The sequence below is a fragment of the Nomascus leucogenys genome, chromosome 10, assembly GCF_006542625.1.
Source record: "Nomascus leucogenys isolate Asia chromosome 10, Asia_NLE_v1, whole genome shotgun sequence".
NCBI lineage: Eukaryota > Metazoa > Chordata > Mammalia > Primates > Hylobatidae > Nomascus > Nomascus leucogenys.
Window position 1 is genome coordinate 68,539,986 of NC_044390.1, and position 5,562 is coordinate 68,545,547.

The window sequence follows — 5,562 nt, forward strand, 5'->3', positions numbered from 1 at the left end:
CGAGGCGGGTGGATCACGAGGTCAGGAGATCGAGACCATCCTAGCTATCGCGGTGAAACCCTGTCTCTACTAAAAATACAAAAAATTAGCCTGGCGTAGTGGCGGCTGCCTGTATTCCCAGCTACTCGGGAGGCTGAGGCAGGAGAATGGTGTGAATCCGGGAGGCGGAGCTTGCAGTGAGCCGAGATCGTGCCACTGCACTCCAGCCTGGGTGACAAAGTGAGACTCTGTCTCAAAAAAAAAAAAAAAAAAGTAAAAAATCCTTTCTGGCAGTGATGACCTACCTACGAGAACACGCCTCTTGCAAAAGATCTCCTTCATCCCTCTTCAGAAGAGGAGAGGAAACACAAGAGGAAACGCCTGGTGCAGAGCCCCAGTTTCTACTTCATGGATGTGAAATGCCCAGGATGCTATAAAATCACCATGGTCTTTAGCATGCACAAACAGTAGTTTTGTGTTTTGGCTGCTCTACTGTCCACTGCTAGCCTACAAGAGGAAAAGCAAGGCTTACAGAAGGATGTTCCTTTAGGAGGAAGCAGCACTAAAAGCACTCTGAATCAAGATGAGTGGAAAACCATCTCAATAAACACATTTTGGATTAAAAAAAAAAAATTAGCCGGGCGTGTTGGCACACATCTGTAGTCCCAGCTATTTGGGAGGCTAAGGTGGAAAGAATCACTTGAGCCTGGGAGGTGGCTCATGCCTGTAATTCCAGCACTTTGAGAGGCTGAGGCAGGAGGGTCACTTGAGTCCGGGAATTCAAGACCAGCCTGGGCAACATGGTGAAACCCAGTCTCTATTATTAAAAAAAAAAAAGTTCAAAAAATTAAAAATTAAATTATTTGTTACATAATTTTTAGAGGAACTTAAACTACCCAGCTATGCATTAACTATAACTATTTATATAGTTGGTCAAATTTTGTAGGCTATAGGACAGCTGTTGTTTCTGAAGTTGAAGTTAGCTAATATATTTTAAAAAGTGAACACTTGCATGATAAAATATACTACAATAGGACTTGGAAAATGGAGTTTAAAAAAAAACTTGGTTACTGGCATTTTTGCTGTTAATGTTGCACTGTCAGGAAAAAGAAATTAGGTGACTTTTGTGATGTAGGGGCCAAAGGAAAGGTTCCTTTTGGCCCTCTGAAGGGTATTGAAAAATCAGTCCACAAAAAGGCAGATTAATTGAAGAAAATACATAAAACAACTGGGGACAGTTGGTGCACATCTGTAATCCCAGCAACTCAGAAGGCTCAGGCAGGAGGATTGCTTGAGGCCTGGAGTTGGAGACCAGCCTGGGAAACATAGCAAGACCCAGTCTCTAAAGAATAAAATAAAATAAATGAAAAACAAAAACAGAAAAGACATACGGATTTATTTAAAATGTATACACGGGAGCCTTTAGAATGAAGATCCAAAAATACAGGGAAAATTGTCCTTTAATGTTTAGGTTTACAAACTAGAACAGTGGTGCAGAAATGTGATTGGACAAAAAGGTTATGACCTAATGCTAATAGCCTGAGTAGGACACCCAGAAATGCCTGTGTGTCCAGATTGTTTTCAGCCTCTCTGGGTATTTTTTTTTTTTTTTTTTTTTTTTTGGTTATGGGGCAGGACCCTCTCTGGAATGCAGGGTCTTAGGATCAACAGTCAAAGAAGATAGGTCAGATAATTTTTTTTGGCCAATTTTTACACAGAAAGAAGGAAAATAAAAGTAATCTTTTTAGGTTTCATGGCTGGCTTTGGGGAAAAAGGGTTCTGATTTCTATGATCTGCTTTGAGAAGAGGAATTCTGGTTTCTATGGCTAGTTTTTGGGGAGAATGGGACTGAAAGAATATCAGGAGAAAGAGAAAAAGTTTTGCTTCTGAGGCCTTCATTTTGGGGGTATTGTGTTTTTTTTTAAGAGACAGGGTTTCACTCTGTCACCCAGGCTGGAGTGCAGTGGCATGATCTCGGCTCACTGTAGCCTCAGCCTCCCAGGTTCAAGCGAACCTCTCACCTCAGCCTCCCAAGTAGCTGAAACTACTACACCACCACATCCAGCTAATTTCTAAATATTTTTGTAGAGACGGGGTCTCACTATGTTGCCAGGCTGGTCTCAAACTCCTGGCCTCAAGTGATCTTCCTGCCTCAGCCTTCAAGTAGCTAGGATTACAGGCACATGCCACCATGCCTGGCTATTTTGTTTTTGTTTTTGTAGAGACAGAGTCTTGCTGTGTTACCCAGGCTGATCTCGAACTCCTGGCCTCAAGCAATCACCTGCCTCAGCCTCCTAAAGTGCTGGATTACAAGCATAAGCCACTATACTCAGCTGGATATTGTTTTCTGAGTCCCAAAAGTGAACATAACGATTGTTATAATTAAACATAACTGTGTTAGTTGTAGCTGAGAAAGCAAAGGCTTTGGAACTTTATTTAAAAGCAAACAAAGCCAGGCGTGGTGGTGCATGCCTGTAGTCCCAGCACTTTGGGAGGATGAGGCAGGAAGATGACTTGAGCTGGGGAGATTGAGGCTGCACCAGTGAGTGATCATGCCACTGCACTCCAGCCTGACCAACAGAGTGAGACCCTGTCTCTAAATAAATAAATAAAAACAAACGAAATATATCTAACCAATCAACAAGTTGAAACTGCCCAATCAATCCTATTGACTTACCAGTGATTAAAATGAACTGTTGGCTTTTTGTTTTTTAAGAGACAGGGTCTCCTTCTGTCACCCATGCTGGGATGTATGGCATGATCATAGCTCACTGCAGCTTTGAACTCCAAGGCTCAAGCAATCCTCCTGCCTCAGCCTCCCAAAGAAAATGGATTCTTATGAACAAAAACATCTGATGAACCCTTTTTTCTCCAGTCCTGATTTTCTCTCAAGCTTCTGTTCTGAATCTCCAACTACTTACTAGAGAGTTCTTTATGGGATATTCACTCAAGCTTCATATGTCTAAAACCAAACATATCTTTTTGCTAACTAAAAAGTAAAACAAACACAACTCTAAAAATCTGATTTACTCTCACAACTTTCTTATTTCTCTGCTCAATGAGCCAAATTCTACCTCTCCTTGCCACCTATGGGTTAATGCAGAGGGCCTTTCTCTGGCCTCACAGTGACCAAATCTTATTCATTCATCCTTTATCTCCTACTCTTGGACAGTAGCCTATTTCTCCTCACACTCAAATACCTTTGAACACCGCTTTGCATCTAATAAAGTCTGTCCTGTACTAGGTACTCAATAAATGTTCACAGAATATATCATGTTAATTTCTCTATTGGAAACCTTTAAAACTCATTGCCAATGTTCGTAATTGTTGGTTACTATCTTAATCAGTTTTCTGCTGCTATAATGGAATACCACAGGCTGGGTAATTTATAAAGAAAACAAATTAATTTCTCCCAGTTCTGGAGACTGGACAGTCCAAGAGCATGGCATTGCCTCTGGCGAGGCCTTTGTGCTGCATCATAACATGGCAGAAGGTTAAGCAAGCTTATGAGAACAAGAGGAGAGATAGAACTGAATTCATCCTTTATCAGGAGCCCACTCCTGAGATAACAGCATTAATCCATTTATGATGGCAGAGCTCTCGTGACTGAATTACCTCTTAAAGAAGGCACCTCTTAAGCCTGTAATCCCAGCACTTTGGGAAGCCGAGGCGGGCGGATCACGAGGTCAGGAGATTGAGACCATCCTGGCTAACACAGTGAAACCTCGTCTCTACTAAAAATACAAAAAAATTAGCCAGGCGTGGTGGTGGGTGCCTGTAGTCGCAGCTACTCGGGAGGCTGAGGCAGGAGAATGGCGTGAACCTGGGAGGCGGAGCTTGCAGTGAGCCGAGATCGCACCACTGCACTCCAGCCTGGGTAACAGAGCAAGACTCCACCTCAAAAAAAAAAAAAAAAAAAAAGAGAAAGCGCCTCTTTTTTGTTTTGTTTTGTTCTGAGGCAAGGTCTTGCTATGTTGCCAAGGGTCCTCCTAGCCTCAAGTGATCCTCCTGCCTCAGCCTTCCAAAGTGCTGCGATTACAGGCATGAGCCTCTGTGCCCAGCTAACAGCACCTCTTAATACTGTTATAATGGCAATTACACTTTTTTTTTTAGTTGGAGTCTCACTCTGTCACCCAGGCTGGAGTGCAATGGTGTGATCTCAGCTCACTACAACCTCCTCCTCCCAGGTTCAAGCAATTCTCCTGCCTCAGCCTCCCGAGTAGCTGGGATTACAGGTGCCCATCACCATGCCCAGCTAATGTTTGTATTTTTAGTAGAGATGGGCTTTCACCATATTGGCCAGGCTGGTTTCGAACTCCTGACCCCGTGATCCGCCCACCTCCGCCTCCCAAAGTGTTGGCATTACAGGCGTGAGCCACCGTGCCTGACTGGCAATTACATTTGAACATGAGTTTTGACAGGAACATTTAAATAATAGCAGTTATTTACTATTTTAGAAGGCTAACTTTTTAAGGGCAGCGTCTTTCTTATTCTTCTCTGTATCCCCAGTGCTACCACACTGGAGTTCAATAAATGTTTGTTGAATTCATGAAGGATGAGGCTTGAATTTCTTAACTTAGCATTCAAATACTTCCATGATCAGATCCAACTGACTACCTCTCTCCAGTTCAGTCAAACATCGTGGAATCGGGGGAAACTCACTGTTTCCAGGACTCTGTAGATTTTGCTTGTATAGTGAGGTTTGCCATTATCATCGGGAAAGCCATCCAGCCACTCTGTAGTTCAGATTCCTCTGCAAAATGAAGGATTGGTCAAGAGTGAAACTCGTCAGACTTTAATGTCTACATACAAAGCACCTAGGCCAGGCGAGGTGGCTCACGCTTGTAATCCCAGCACTTTGGGAGGCTGAGGCGGGTAGATCACGAGGTCAGGAGAACGAGACCATCCTGGCTAACAGAGTGAAACCCCGTCTCTACTAAAAATACAAAAGTTAGCCAGGCATGGTGGCGGGCGCCTGTAGTCCCAGCTACTCGGGAGGCTGAAGCAGGAGAATGGCGTGAACCTGGAGGCGGAGCTTGTAGTGAGCCAAGATCGTGCCAATGCACTCCAGCCTGGGTGACAGAGCGAGACTCTGTCTCTAAAAAAAATCAAAACAAAACAAAAAAAGCACCAAAGACCTTGAACATGCACAATCAGACTGTGAGTCTGCATTTCTACAAGCTCCCAGGGGATGCTAATGCATGAATATGTGTACCTTTTTGTACCTTTCAAAGATCAAGTTGAAATTTAATCCCCAGTGTGGCAGTATTGAGAAGTGGGGCCTTTAAGAGGTGACTGGGCCATAAGGGCTCTGCTTTCATGACGGATTAATCCATTTCTGGATTCACGGATTCATGAATTAATGGATTATTATGAGAGTAGGACTGGTGGCTTTCTAAGGAAAGGGAGACACCTGAGCTAGCATACTCAGTCCCCTTACCATGAGACATCCTGCACAGCCTTGGGAGTCTGCAGAGAGTCCTCACCAGCAAGAAGGCTCTCACCGGATATGGTCCCTTGACCTTGGACTTCTCAGCCTCCATAACTATAAGGAATAAATTTCTTTTCTCATAAATTACCCAG

At 43.5% G+C, this 5,562-nt stretch overlaps 1 pseudogene; it reads left to right on the forward strand.

The window, feature by feature from the left end:
• The first annotated feature begins 282 nt into the window (after positions 1-282).
• LOC100605001 lies at positions 283-545 on the forward strand (annotated as a pseudogene).
• The last annotated feature ends 5,017 nt before the right edge of the window (positions 546-5,562 follow it).